The sequence below is a fragment of the Carica papaya genome, unplaced genomic scaffold (assembly GCF_054855325.1).
Source record: "Carica papaya isolate Zhongbai unplaced genomic scaffold, ASM5485532v1 h2tg000035l, whole genome shotgun sequence".
In the NCBI taxonomy this organism is placed as follows: domain Eukaryota; kingdom Viridiplantae; phylum Streptophyta; class Magnoliopsida; order Brassicales; family Caricaceae; genus Carica; species Carica papaya.
In genome coordinates, this window is record NW_028277156.1 from 74,999 (window position 1) to 91,308 (window position 16,310).

General features: G+C 36.2%; 2 long non-coding RNA genes across 2 annotated transcripts; both read right to left on the reverse strand.

The window, feature by feature from the left end:
• Positions 1-730: 730 nt before the first annotated feature.
• On the reverse strand, positions 731-2,075 carry LOC110807176 (uncharacterized). Its single transcript, XR_002538413.2, has 2 exons — positions 1,395-2,075; positions 731-1,320 (listed from the first exon to the last, which is right to left on the reverse strand). It is a non-coding gene; the product is annotated as an uncharacterized LOC110807176 (long non-coding RNA).
• Positions 2,076-11,818: 9,743 nt separating this feature from the next.
• LOC148239659 (uncharacterized) lies at positions 11,819-15,234 on the reverse strand. Its single transcript, XR_015816672.1, has 2 exons — positions 15,109-15,234; positions 11,819-12,389 (listed from the first exon to the last, which is right to left on the reverse strand). It is a non-coding gene; the product is annotated as an uncharacterized LOC148239659 (long non-coding RNA).
• Positions 15,235-16,310: the final 1,076 nt, after the last annotated feature.

Below are 16,310 nucleotides of genomic sequence, written 5' to 3' on the forward strand. Positions count from 1 at the left end.
TATTTTTTTTTTTATGAAAACCAAATGCTAAGGCATCATTTTTCCTTTTATTGAAAAACATTCCTATTCATTTCCCCTACTAGCAATTATCCATATGCATAACATTTAGATATCATTAGAACAAAATGCAATATACAATCAACACATATCTTAATAATTATGAAACCTTGGGTTCTTACCAGTTAACAAAAACATGGTTACTCATCATTGATATTGCCATTATCGGTATCAATTGGGGCATAGGGATCCTTGCTACACATGGATATACAAATATTTTTTTTTACGATTTATCGGTCATCTCCGTACTCCGTTCGGTAATGGACGCCACAATGATAGATCATCTCAATAAGAGATCTGGTATGAGAGTTAATAAAACAACTCCCAACCCCGTTCAGTACGGGACTTCCTAACCCTATATGAGTGAGGACACACATCCATCCATTGTAAGGTTCATCCTATGTGCCAAGTCCGTACACTTTTTTTCATGTAAGCCTTTAGTCTTCAAATATTATTTTTATTTCATATTTCGACTTTCGAAACTCAACCATTCTTGGGATTTAATCTCTTTTCCACTCAACATAAAATTTGTATTATTTTGAAAGAAAAAGGATTCACTTCCAAATTACAACATTAATTTATGTCTTATTCACACAACCAAACGACAATGCATACACACACCGTCAAGCCTATGCCACTATAACCATCAGCACATATATTTGCACCCCATTCATCAAGATAATTTAATTACATATAACCAGCATATCAATTTTACAAAACATAAGGAAAATAATGAAAAAAAAACAGAATTAAGTAAAGTGAATAGGACAAAGGATAAAATACAAATAAAAATAACAGTGAGCATAAATAAATGATGAAAGGAAAACAAAAGTAAAAGAAAAAGAAATAAAATAAAGAAATGGACAGTTAATAAAAAATGAAATCAAAACTAATTACTCCATCGACAACCTTTATTTAATCACAAAATAATTAGCAAAACCCTTTAAATCGCTATTACTGCTGGTCAAGCTCCAATTAAACCGTTGTAAAGGAAGGGATCAAGGTAATCGTACACAGATTGGACGACGATGTTGTTGTTCCTCACAACCACCGGTCGCGGCGATCCTCTTCGCCCTCAATTTTCACTATTTCCTTTTATTTTTTCTTTTTTTTTTTTTTGGTTTAACATGAACGAGAATCACTCCGTTAGTGCATAAAAGAAGGAAAATGAAGCGAAGGAACGCGAACAAACTTATTGAAATCTGGTTCGGCTTTCGATCACAGACACATGCCTCCTCCCTCTCAGCTTGCAGCTTTCTTGGACTAATTTACGGTGAAAATAATTAAAAATTGTTGAAAGTGGAAAAGTAGAGAGAATGAGAGAAAATCATGCTTACCAGTGTTGGTTTTGACCTCCAGCACAGTGGTGTCATTATTGCTCTACCACCTGAACTATCTCTGACGTCCCTTGCTGCTTTTTCTCCAGTCGGCTGTGTCGGCTAGGGTTTGAGAGGCCGACTAAAGAGAGGTTTAAATACCTCTCTCCATTTAATCTTGGTCATTTGTTTGTGTTTATGTGGGGCAATGGGAGGTGTCTGATCAGGGCCACTTAAGGAAAATCCGTTTTTCCTTCTGATGCGCGATTCATATTGTTGGATTGGTCAGCCCTACAAATCTGAGTTGTTGATTGTGCAGCCATTGGATCAATTACACAATCCATCTAGGTTGTTTGTTCAAATATGGGTGGGGCATGATCGAGGTCGTCCGTGTGTGTAGGAACCAGTGCAGACTGTTTGATCCTTTCAGCACGCGAATTGCCAGAGTGAACTCCCTCGTGGAGAGCATGCTAACTCACCCATCACGTGGCGCGCTATGATTCGTTGCGTTGCTGACTCGACCTCCACATGGCCCACTTTTATCAAGTTACAATTTAGCCCCTATTTATCTAATTCCTCTTCAAATCGATCCTTATCTAGTTATGAAACAGCCCTGATTTTGAAATTTGTTTTCAAAAGGGTCCCAAATGGGTTCTCTTAGTTATTTCTTTGCATTTCTTTTTAAATTTAATTTAATTTTATTATTATTATCATCATCATTTAATTTGATTTAAAATTTTATTAAAATTGTTGCTTCATAAAAAACTTTAACTATCCCGAATATGGGATATTATAGGCGGATTGTAAGATAACTTCAATCGGATGGAAATGGCCGACAAGATCTATCTGATTGAGGAGACTCTCAAACGACTGACTGAAACCATTGTTTCCAATTAGGAGGGCTCCATCAACAAACATATGAGCCACCCAAATCCGACGTAACCCATTCACAAAAAAGGGCTTGAAAGAGACAAAGAGAGGCTACCCTTCTACTCCAAGATAACCGGACTTGATCCTTCACCAATGGGGATCCCACTAAGTGGCTCAACTGTGTTGGCCAATTCTTTGACTTCTACGAAACAGTCATGCAGCACCGAGTCACTCTAGCTTCATTCCACCTAGAGGAGGAGGCCAACTGCTGGTGGCAATGGGTGAACAAGACTTACTGTGAATAGGGCCACGAGATCAGTTGGGTTGCGTTCAAAGAGAAATTGTTGACTCGCTTTAGGCCAATCAAATGTGAGAATTTCAATGAGGCCCTGGCCCACATCAAGTAGACCGAGCTCTTATGTGATTACCAGAGGGACTTTGAGTGTCTGGGTAATAAGATCCACGGGTGGACTCAAAAGGCCCTAATTGGGGCCTTTATCAGCGGGCTCAAGCTTGAGCTCACAGATGGGATCTGTATGTTTTGGCCCAAGACATTAAAAGACGCCATTGGCTTGGCCTGTATACATGAGGAACAAATGGACCGACAACATCCACCCGATTCGATCGATAATAATCAAAACGCCTAGAACCCACAAACCCTAGCCACTTCGAATGCCCCAAATGGCTCTTATGGGAAGAAATTCAACAATGGTGGGCTCAAGGGTTGAGTTTCAATTGTGATGAGCAGTTTACTGCAGGCCACCAATATCGCCAGTGCCAGCTTTTGTTGCTTGATGGAGGACAAGCAGAACAAGAAGAAGAGGAGGCCATGACACCCAAAATCTCATTGCATGCCCTCACGGGATGATCTTCTACTCACACTATATGAGTCATCACGGTTATCCGCCAAGAAGAGGTAGTGGCCCTCATCGACAACGGCTCTACACATAATTTTATTAGCGAGAAAGTGGCAAATTAGCTTTGATTACTCATGACACCTACCAAGCCATTCACAGTGAAGGTGTTCAATGGGAGCTCTTTGCGGTGCCATGGTCAGTTCAACAATATTCCTCTGCAAGTTCAAGTTATCTCTTTCACTCTCACTTATTTTCCTTACCCTTAACCGGTCTCGATGTTGCGTTGGGTGTCCAGTGGTTGGAGGCTCTCAAGTTTGTGGCGTACGATTGGAAACATCTGATGATGGAGTTCTATTGTCTCAATCAACACAGACAATTATGCAGTCTAGACGCGCCACCCATTTAGCTGGTATCCCTCGAGGAGTTTGATCAAGATTTGGCCAGTAGACACTCCCTCTATGTCGTCTGCCTGCTAAGCAGAACTAGAACTACTTCAATCTTAGCTGAACCCGACTTATAGAACCTCTTGACCGAATTGTTTAAGCTTTTTTAGGACCCCGATCAACTATCACCAGTAAGAGAAGTCAATCATCAAATCAACCTTAAGGAAAGGATCAAACTGGTCAACGTCTATCCCTACCATTATGCCCATTTTTAGAAGGAGGAGATTGAGAAACAAGTGTTTGATATACTTAATTTCAGTCTCATTTGACCAAGCACTAGCCCATTTTCATATCTGATTTTGCTCGTCTGAAAGAAAGATGACACATGACACTTTGTACTTATTACCAGCTCTCAATGCAGTCATCATCAAAGACTAGTTTCCCATTTTGACTATAGAGACATGTTGAATGAATTATATGACACCGCATATTTCACCAAGCTCGACTTAATAGCTGAGTATCGTCAGATCAGAGTACACCCAACAAACATCCATAAAATGGCCTCTTGGACACATAATGGTCACTATGATTACCTGGTAATGCCTTTTGGTTTATACAATGCACCTTCTACATTTCAACCTGTAATGAATACCATTTTTCATTGGTACCTGCGTAAATTTGTATTAGTATTTTATGATGACATCTAGTCTATAGCTCCAGTTAGCTCTAACATTTAGCATATGTTAGACAAGTATTTCAAATCCTAAAGCAACATAGATTTTTTGTCAAATTTAAGAAATATGTGTTTGGAAACAAGATTTGAAGTATCTTGGCCATATCATCACACCAGAAGGGGTCAAGTTGGATCGAAGTAAGATTCAGGCTATGCTAGATTCGCCAATGCCCATCAATGTGATAGAACTGTGGGGATTCTTAGGGTTAATTGGCTACTACAAAAAGTTTGTACAAAATTATGGACTCATTGCACAACCTTTAACCAACTTACTAAAAAAGGGTTAGTTTGAGTGGACTCAAGCCGTAGAAGAAGCATTCGCCAGTTTAAAATAAGCCATGACTTCTTCTCCAACAGTAGCATAGCCAAACTTCAATGAGCACTTCACAATTGAGACAGATTCTTCTAGAGACGGATTAAGAGCAGTTCTTAGTCAATAAGGAAGACCGATAGCCTACCTTAGTTGCACATTTGGTGTATCCAAACAATCTTGGTCTATCTATGCAAAAAAAATATTGACAGTTGTGGTTGCAGTACAAGCTTGGCAACCATATCTCATGGGTCGCAAATTTTTCATCCAAACTGATCAACGCAGTCTTAAGTACATATTAGAGTAATGAATCACCACTTTGGAACAATAGAAATGGGTCTTCAAATTATTTGGGTATGACTATGAGATTACTTATAAATTAGGAAAAGAGAATACTATTGTTGATGCCCTCTCCTGCCAAGCAACAAGGCCCACACTTAGCACCCTGTTTGTTGCAATAAACCATATATGAGAAAATATTAAACAAAAGGTAAAAAAACATCTCTACATGCAAAAGATTGGGAAATTAGTTAAGGAATAGCCTGGCTGCCCTTACACTTGGAAGTGTGGATTATTTATTATAAGCATTCAGTGGTAATTCTTCCGAAGTCCAACCTATTTCAACAACTTCTACACGACTATCATGATTCCCTCTTAGGAGGACATTTAAGATTATTAAAGACCTATAAATGGTTAATACAACAATTTTATTGGCTCTCTATGAGATAAATGGTCTAAGAGTATGTATCTACTTATGAGACTTGTAAAGGGACTAAAACCAAAACACTATCTCCAGCAAGCCTCCAATAATCACTACGAATTCCATATCAAGAATGGAATGATATCACCATTGATTTCATAGAAGGATTACCTCCCTCTAATAGTAAGAACATTAAACTAGTGGTAATTGATTACCTTAGCAAATCTACACACTTTTTGGCCTTAGCACACCCCTATACTGCTAAAATGATTATCGAAAAATTTGTTAAAGGTGTGGTGAAGCTACATGGAATGCCACACTCCATTTACCAATGACAGAGACCCCATATTTGTAAGTTATTTTTGGGATGAATTCTTCAAAATTTCAATTACTCAGCTAAAGATGAGCTCATCATATCACCTCCGAACTTATCGATAGTCAGACATTGTTAACAAATGTGTTGAGCAGTACCTTAGGTGTTTAGCTTACCAATGACCAAATAAATGGAACTCTATGCTTCCTTGGGTGGAGTTTTGGTACAACACTACTTTTCACTCATCCATCAACATGACCCTTTCTAAGCTCCATATGGACGACCCCACCTAGTATTCCCTATTACCCAAAAGGCATGACCCCAGTAGATGAGGTAGACCAATATTTGACAAGTCGAAATGAATTGATCCAAAAGCTCAAAGCCAACCTAGAAGCAGCAAACAATAGAATATAATAAAATACTAATTCAAAAAGATGCTATGTTTAGATCCAAGAAGGCGAATGGGTGTTCCTTAAACTTTAACTCTATCGCCAGTATACTGTATTTAGAAGGGCACTTTAAAATCTTGCTTGCCACTTTTATGGCCCATATTGTGTTGAACAGCAGATTGGCCTAGTCGCCTATAGACTTTAGCTTCCCGAAGGGTCTCACATTCATCCCGCATTTCATGTCTCCCTACTTAAAAAGAAGATAGGCAATGCCATCTTTCCCACCAAGGACTTTCCAATAATCACAGATGAAGGGAATATTGTGCTGTAGCCATAAGCAATACTGGATACTTGTTGGGTTAAAAAGGGAGGCAAATTTATAAAAGAAAGTTTAATCAAATGGAAGAATGTACCAGCAGAAGACACCACTTGGAAAAATACAGAAGATCTGTCTGAGCAATTTAACAATTTTGACGACGAGGTTGCTCAAAAAGGGGGAATGATGATAAGATCTGAAGGTCACAGCGGGTTCCAATAAGAAACCCAAAATATCTAGACTAAACCAAATGCTATAGATAAAGGTAAGAAAGGGAACGTGCATATTAGCAGGCTCAATCGAGCCTTACCTGTCTGTAGGAGCTGCTTTCATACTTCTAACAGTTGCCATTTTATGTTTATCTTATCATGTTCATAGAAGTAGGAATTTGCTTTTATCATGTTCATAGATGTAGAGCCAATTAGTTCCAAAGTTTTTGTATTTAAATAACTGCAGCTCATGAATAAAGCATTGAAATTTGATTCCCAAAATCGGTTCTTTTCTCACCTTAAGCATAAAAATTTTCACAACAAAAATTCTAGCCTAATTGGGACCTATTGTGGGACTTCTACACAAGTTGCTACCAAAAAATATCAAGTCTTGCCCAAGGATCAACCAAGGAATAACCCCTATAATGGCCTTAAGAACTCATCAGTTTGGATTGCAGAGTAGTGTCATGTCACATCTGAGAAGCATCCAAGAAAATGTATAATTGTGACAGAAGGAATCCAATGACTTCAAATACCAGATATGATGAATCCGATAGTAATGCTCCAAAGACTCAAGGAAGGGTTTGTAAGTTTTGGGTCTCTAAAAAATGCATTAAGGGTGAAAAATGCCATTTTTTGCATTCATGGTTTCATGATAATGGATTTGCAATGTTGGCCACACTTGAAAGGCACAAAAACGTATTTCCTTGTATTGTATACCTTGTCCTATAGACTTGTAGAAATATTTAGGTAGATTAAAAGAGCTAGATATAACTTCATGCTCCTTGTTAATTGACCTTGAATTGACTCACTGAAGCTTCTATCTTGAATAAACAGAGATTACATGTTTCTAGAAACAGTGTTGTGAAGTTTTATTATTCATTGATGTTTGTTCTTTTACTTTCATTAGCCTTTTCTGATGAAAGCTGCCTCATTTACTGTGGAAGACTTGGTTTCTGGAGTTGTTTACTTCAAGTCAAAATCAGTTTCACAAAATCTGGATTTTGTTATAAATAAAACTGTAGTAGAATAGCTCTTTTTTCTTGATAATTATGTCTTTATTTTCTGCATATTTTTATACTATTAGTTGTTCAAATTCTTGCATAAAATGGTGCTTCTATAAATGGAAAAAAACATATTTTTATGGTTCCGTTTCTGCCTTATAAACTCTATCTTTTTTGCTCTTTATCATATTTGGTTTGCCAAACAAAGACAAAATAAAAATACAACAACAAATTAGTATCATAGCAATATTCTTAAGGGATCTATGAGATTAAGAATTTAAACACTTTTCCTAAACAACAACTCTTACCTCACTTCAAACAAAAAATGGATTTAGAAGCTTCATTTACTCTAATTATACCTCCAGTGTTTGATGGAACAAATTATCAAATGTGAGATATTAAAATAGAAGCTTATCTCGAAGCTGTAGAGCAAGAATATGAAGTTCCTGAGTTACCAAACAATCCAACTCTTGGGCAAATCAAAATTAAAAAAGAAATGAGTCTCAGAAAATTTAAAGCCAGATTAATTTTGTTTACAACTATCTCCTCTGTTATTTTCAACAGAATAATGACAATGAAAATTACTAAAGAGATATGGGATTCCTTAAAGAAAGAATATAAAGAAAGTGAAAGGATCAAAGGAATGCAAGTGCTGAATTTAGTTCGAGAATTCAAAATACAAAGGATGAAAGAGTCAGAAACTATCAAAAATTATGTAGACAAACTTTTCTGTATCGCCAATAAAGTAAGGACTTCTTGGCACTGATTTTTCTTGTTCCAGAATTTTTCAGAAAATTCTTATTACAATCCCTGTGAAATTTGAAGCTACAATCACCTCTTTAGAAAACTCAAGAGATTTGTCAAAGATTACTTTTGGTAGAATTGTTAAATGCTCTACAGGCTCAAGAACAAAGAAGGCAAATGAGGCAAGAAGGTTCTATGCAAGGAGCTTTCCAAGCCAAAATGAAAACCAGAAAGGTGACAAAGGCAAGAAGAAGAACAAGAAACTCACAAAGGTGATGGCAGCAGCAACAACAAGAAAACTGAAAATTTTCCTCCTTGCTAATACTGTAAGAAGATAAATCACTTACAAAAAAATTAATGGTGGAGATCTGATGTGAGATGCAAGAGGTGCAATCAGTTGGCACATGTGGAGAAGATCTACAAGAAAGGGGCTCACTAACAAGAAGAAGCACAGGTTGCTGATCAACAATAGGAGGAACAATTGTTTGCTACTTGCTTTGTCAGTAAACATGTTAGTGATTGCTGGTTCATTGATAGTGGTTATACAAATCACAAAACTAATAATAGAAGTTTGTTCAAGTAATTTGAAAAATCAAGCATCTCCGAAATCAGAATTGGCAATGGATAAAATATTCCAGTTGAAGGTAAGGGCATGGTTGCCATTGAAGGAAATTCAGGTACAAAATTAATTTCAGATGTTCTATTGTATCTGAAATTGATCAAAATCTACTGAGTGTTGGGCAGCTTCTTGAACGAGAATACTCTGTAATTTTTAAAGACAAATGATGCTTAATTTTTTATCACACTGATATAGAAATATTCACCATAAAAATAAAAGGAAAAAACTTCTCATTAGACTGGACAAAAGAGGAGTCAGCTACATTTCTTAGAACAACAAATGAAGCTGAACTATGGCATAAAAAGCTTGGGCATTTTCACCAAGGAGCTTTAGTGCATATGCAGAAAAAGGAGATGGTGCAGCAAATCCCAAATCTGGAAAAAGAAATCTCAGTTTGTCTTTCTTGTCAATATGGAAAGCAAGACAAGCTTCTTTTTTCCCTAGAATAGAGCTTAGAGAACAAAGCAAAAGCTCTAACTTATTCATACTGATGTTGCTGGGCCAGTTAAAATAAAATCCTTAAATTGGAATGGGTATTATATTGCTTTCATTGATGATTTCACAAGAATGTGCTGGATCTATTTTTTGAAATTTAAATATGAAGTTGCAAATATCTTTTGGAACTTTAAAAACTGGATTGAGAATCAGAGTGGTCAGAAAATTCAGGTGCTAAGATCATATAATGACTCTAAATATAGCTCTAACAAGTTTGCTGGGTTTTGTGAAGATGCAGGGATTGAACATCAATAAACTGCACCTTACCCTCCACAACAAAATGGTGTGAGTGAAAAGAAAAATCGAACAATCATGGAGATGTCAAGGTGCCTATTATTTGAGAAAGATCTACCCAAGAAATTTTGGGCAAAAGTTGTGAACACTGCAGTCTTTCTATTAAATAGGCTGCCAATAAGAACACTCTACAATAAAACTCCGTATGAAGCTTTGCACGATTATAAACCGTCACTGCACAATTTAAAAATTTTTGGATGCTTATGTTTCACTTTTGTTCCTCAAGTAAAAAGAGACAAACTTGATAAGAAGGCTGAGATTGACATTTTTGTAGGCTACAGCAATGTTACAAAAGCCTATTGAGTTTATCAGCTCCAAACAGGAAAGCTAATAATTAGCAGAGACATTAAATTTGTTGAAGTTGAAAAGTAGAATTTCAAAGATGTAGAAAAAAGTCAGAGTGAGTTGATTGTACAAAATTGTGATGATCTTGTTGATGAAGCGCTAGTAAGAGGAATGAGATCACTTATTGACATTTACTAAAGTTGCAATGTAAGCCATTTTAGAACAAGTAGAATTCAAAAAAGCAAAAAAAGATCAAAGATGGATGGATGCATGAAGGAGGAGCTCATGATGATCGAGAATAAGCAAACATGGAAGCTAGTTAATAGATCAAGCAACAAAAACCCATTGGTGTAAAATGGGTGTAGAGGAAAAAACTTAATCCAGATGGTACAATCAACAAACATAAAGCTAGACTGGTGTAGATTTTTTAAGAACCTTTGCACCCATAGTAAGACTTGACACCATTAGAATGTTACTTACCCTTGGAGCACAAAAAGGGTTGGAAAATATTTCAACTTGATGTGAAATCAGCCTTTCTAAATGGCTACTTGCGGGAGGAGATTTTCATAGAATAACCAGAAGGATTTGCTGTCAAAGGAGAAGAAGACAAAATGTATTTATTGAAAAAGGCCTTGTATGGCCTAAAATAAGCTCCAAGAGCTTGGTATAGCCGGATTGATGAGCATTTACTCAGTTTTGACTTTAAGAAAAGTTTGAATGAATCAACTTTATATGTCAAAAGCACTAACACTAATTTGATTGTATTTTTAGTGTATGTTGATGATTTATTTATAACAGAAAATAATACAGCAATGGTGAACCAATTCAAAGCGGAAATGATAAAGGTCTTTAAAATGACATCTTGGAGAAATGTCTTACTTTCTTGGTATGGAAGTGCAGTAAAATCAACATGGGATCTTCATTGGTCATCAAAAATATGCCAAGGAGATTCTAAATAAATTCAATATGGAAAAGTGCAAACAAATGGATACACTAATGAACCAAAAGGAGAAGTTTTATATTGAAGATAGAGCAGAAAAAATAGACGAAGGGGTCTATAGAAGTCTCATTGGCTATTTAATGTATCTCACAACAACAAGACCAGATATGATGCATTATGTGAGCTTGCTATTCAGATTTATGCATTGTGCAAGTGAAATTCACCTCAAGTTTGCCAGAAGAGTGATAAGGCATATCAAAGGTACCATTGATTATGGTATTCAATTCACTCATCTCAAAATTCTGAGCTATAAGGTTATGTGGATAGTGATTGGGGTGACTGTTTTGACGAGATGAAGAGTACCTCAGGCTATTGTTTTAATTTACGTTTAGGAATTTTCTTTTGGTGTTCCAAAAAACAAGAGATTGTTGCACAATCAAGTGCAGAAGCTGAGTATGTATCAGCAACTGCATCTAAAAATCAAGCTTTATGGCTTAGAAAGATCATAGTAGACCTACACATGGAGAAAAAGAAAGCTACTGAGATTTATGTTGATAATCAAGCTACAATAGCCATATCGAACAATCCAATTTTTCATGGGAGAACCAACCATTTCAAGATCAAATATTATTGTCTAAAGGAAGTTCAGAAAAATGAAGAAGTACATCTTGTCTACTGCAAAATAAAAGATCAATTTGCTGATATACTAACCAAGCCCTTGTCTAAAATGAAGTTTGAAATCTTGAGAAGTAGAATAAATATCTGTAGTAAAAAATGCAAGGAGGAGTGATGAAAGCTGCCTCATTTACTGCAGAAGACTTAGTCTCTGGAGTTGTTTACTTCAAGTCAAAATCAGTTCCACAAAATTTGGATTTTGTTGCAAATAAAACTGCAGTAGAATAGCTCTTTTTCCTTGATAAACATGTCTTTATTTTCTGCAGATTTTAGATTATTAGTTTCTCAAATTCTTGTATAAAAGGGTGCTTCTGTCAATGGAAAACAAATTTTTGTAGTTCCCTTTCAGCTTTATAAACTCTATCTTCTTTACTCTTTATCATATTTGGTTAACCAAACAAACACAAAACAAACATACAGCAATCGAGTCATTATTTGATTGTGGAAGCTCCGTTGTCGTTAGATTATCAAGGGGATTACTCTTCCTTCCACTCTGAAAGGATTTATCAGACACTGCAGAATGAAGAATTGAAAAAGCTTTGAAATTCCTCATGGACCATTCTGCATCTTGCCTAATGTGCGATAAGGTGAGATTTTCAAGTAATGGAACTCTTACATACTCCTCCTCCACAACGCTCCACAAATCATAAGCAAGAAGATAAGCTTCCATTCTCACTAACCAATAAACATAATTCTCCCCTGTAAATATTGCTCGAGCTGGCAAGTTGACATTTGAAGCCATTTGAATTACTCATAACTCAAGGCCCTTAAAGAATATTGCTCTGATATCACTGTTGGAGGCAAAAGCTTGCCGTTTTTGTGTTTGTAATTTCAAAATAGAGAGAGAATAATACAACAATTTAAATCTAAATGTGTGGGTCTGCAGCAAAAAAAAAGAGAGCAAAAAAAAATTAGAGAAAAAATGCAAAAGAGAATACAGCAGAGTGAGACAGCTTCTGAAAAATATAAAGTCTATATATTTTAGTTCATCAGCCTTACAAATATATAGCATTTTTCAGGGAAGATATTTTGCTACAGCAAATACAAGCTGCCAGCAAAGAAGTCAAATAAAACACATCATTTTGTTAACCAAAACAAGCAAGAATTGCTAATTTTCTTGCATCGAAGCATGCATCATCATTCCTTTCAACTACCACTTACTAACTAAAGCATAATATAAAAAAATAATCATAATTTTCTGACTTCAGCAGTCACTGTTCAAGAAAAACTCAGCTGCTAATAAAGGGGAAGGCTATACTTCGGATCAATTGATGGTATAATAAGGGTATGTTGTTGATATTAAGAAATTTTCCTGCTACTAATTTTCGTGTCAACATACAGCTTCTTTACATAGAGTATCCTATCTGCCTTTCTTTTTCTTTTTTCATTAGATGTCTATCATCTTAATTTCATTGATTATTTCTGTCATATACTCTACAAGATAGATCATTTTTCATGGTTACTCTTTCCTATGAGTATCAAGTAAACTCTGCCCCCTTGTCCTTTAAAATTTGATTTGAGGTAGAAGAGATGAAATTCAATATTAGGATATTCAAACTGTAAGTAGTATACCAAGTAAGGAATACAATTAGTTGTTAACGTTAAGGTTGAGTTTTTTTTTTTAATTTCAACTCTGTAGGATATCAATGGGAACATAATATAAATAAAATAGAAAATTGAGAGAAAATATTATTCCAATTACAAATTAATCCCATATTTAATTTTAATTATATTTTTGTTATTACTTCCTTAATATGTGAAAATAAAAATCTACAGTTTTCATATTAAAATATAATTTATTTTGATTAATCTATACTTCAAATATGTAAATTATGATTAACTTTCAGATGTCAAATAAACTTATAATGTAGGAATTGAAAGGAAATAAAAAAAGATTGAACCAGACCCCGCTATTGTAACTTTCTAAACCGTGAGTAACTTTGGTATTGATTATTGTTCTCTTATATTCTTTAATTCTTGTCATCTTGCGGAGAACGCTTTGCATTTATGTTGTTTTATATAATGGTTTTTTCCTAGTATTGATATATTCATTCTTTAACATTACATGGCCTCCACTTCCTTGTCTTTGCTTATCTGACCTTCGCACAAATTATTCGATTTATGATAATATTTTCTTGATATGCACAAAGATCATTTACCATTTCCTTTTAAATATAAAACCAAGTTTGGACCTTGACACACTGCAACTTGTTACATCATTGAAAGGGCATAAAGAGGCAGTTACATCTGTTTTTTGTTGGGATCAATTTTTGTTATCATGCTCATTGGATCGAACTTTAAAATTCTAGGGTACATCTGAAAAAGGTGTCCTGGAAGTATTCTATATGCACACTAAACAACTGGTATCATTTATTTCTAGCCTTTTCTCCAGATACCGTGTTAATTTCCCAATGTTCTTCTGTCGTGGGTGTCACACGTTGTGTGGACTAGGACCTGGACAAGGTTTCTTTGCATTTTGTGTTTTTGTCTATCCATCATGTTCTTTGTTTTTTTGGTGTGGCTGTCGTATTAGTGATAAGATCCTAATAACTTTTGAATTTTCTTCATTTCTTAAATTCCACATCTGGCACTTAGTGACAAGTATATAATAATAAAAGTTCACTGAATATATTTGGATAAAAGCTGGCTGATCATGGGCTGTAGATAGTTTTAGAAATGTTTTTGTTTCTTGATTCTCATAGTTTACCTGTTGTTGTTGTTGCTGCTTCAGAATCTTCTGTTTGTCTGCTTAATTGCTATCTTTCCACTTGTGTTTGGGTCTCTTCTTCTTATCTACTATGTCCGTTTACTGGTGTTGCTGCTATCAAAATTCTTTTGGAACTAAAAATTGGACGAGAGTAGGAACTATATAAAATTCAAATTCTAATATTGTAGCTATTTGTTTTATCTTCACTTGGATTTATTTGCTGGTCCTGATATGAAGCTAAGTTGTAATACATTTTCTGTCTCTTTAGGCTTATTTGCACGTCTTGCTCAAGACTTTTGTCGTTGATATTTTGGGATTGAAATTAATTTTCTTTGGACCAGGGTATACTTTCACTTAATGAGATAACTAATGTTGAAGCCAAACCATCTTTGTTTTGCTCTTGTAACGACAACATTATCCATCTATATGACCTGCCATCATAAGTATTAGTTAATTTATCTGCATTATATGTCTAATAGAATCCTCCTTATGTAACATTTATAACCGTAATACTTTAAATTCACTGAGCAGGGCAAGAGATTTTCCAAACATGAAGTTCTTATAATTGAGATTGGATTAGGAGGTCTCTTTTTTGCGGGGGACGGAAGTGGCAAGTTGATCATCTGGAACCTTTTATCACAATTGGGATCATAAAAGAGACATTAGAGAAGAGCGTAGTATTAAGTTAGTTATCTTGATTGACTAATTTGTTAGATCGTTAGTCTTGTTATTACTTTGTTATTTCTGTTAATTTGTTGTTTAAGCATTTTACTATTCTAGCCCTCTGTTTCCATTATAAAATGAGCAGTAGTTGTAAACAAAATATAATAAGAAATACAGAATTCTTTTCACAGTCTATCTTTAGTTTTGTAATATAGTATCAGAGCGATACCTTTCCGCTGCCTTCATCAACAGTAATAATTGCTGAAAATGGCTCGTGGTTAAGGCCAAAATAACGCAAATCAATTCTAGCAGCTTGCTTCCTCCTCTGCTCAGGCATAGTCCAACACAGCGGCTGTGATAGACGATGCTCATAGCCCATATTTTCTCCACAATGGAGACCATCCGGGGCTCATCCTTGTTTCCCACACTCTCACAAGCCTAAACTACAACACCTGGAGTCGAGCAATGACTATAGCTCTTAATGCAAAGAACAAGCTCGATTTTGTTGACGGCACAATACTCTAGCAGAATGCATCTAACATGTTGGCTGGTATATGGTCTCGTTGCAATAGTATGGTAGCTTCGTGGATCCTAAACGCTGTCTCAAAGGAAATTACGGATAGTCTTCTTTATCTAGACACTGCGCAAGCGATCTTGTCCGATTTGCGAGAGCGATTTCAACCGAGCAATGCACCTAGCATTTTCTAAATCAAACAACAGTTGCAAAATCTTGTACAAGGGTCTCTCGACATCAATAATTATTACACGAAGCTGAAGATCCTTTGGGATGAACTAAAAAATTATCAACCGATTCCAATGTGTAATTGTGGTGGCATGAAGACATGGATAGAATATCAACAGCAAGAGTAGATTATGCAATTTCTTATGGGGTTGAAGGAATCCTTCACAGGCGTAAGGGACAGATCTTGATGTTAGACCCCCTTCCCTCCATCTCAAAAGTATACAATCTTGTTGCTCAAAAGGAACGGCAACGCACCATTAGTAGTGAAGGCCGAACATAGCCAATGACGTTTGCAACTGCTCCTGCCTCCACAGTCGCGGTCGCCCAAGGAAGATCTAGAAGCAGACCTGTTTGCTCCCACTGTGGGCTGACTGGTCATGTAGTGGACCGATGCTACAAATTACACGGGTTTCCCCCAGGCCTTAAGCCCAAACCCAAGGCCCAATCTGGACCACAGCAGAATGACGCACGACCTAAGCCCACTTATGACTCGCAGACTTCTTCACGAAGGGTAGGGCACATTGCAGCTTCTGCCTCCCCTTCGACAGCTTCAGTTGCAACTTCTTCCAGTTCCATCAACGTCGACCAAATCCAAGAATTGATCGCTCATCTCAGTGCCTAGCTTCGTTCGTCTATTGCTGACTCACCAACAGCCGAACCCGTCTCCCTCGATGAGCCATATATCTCCC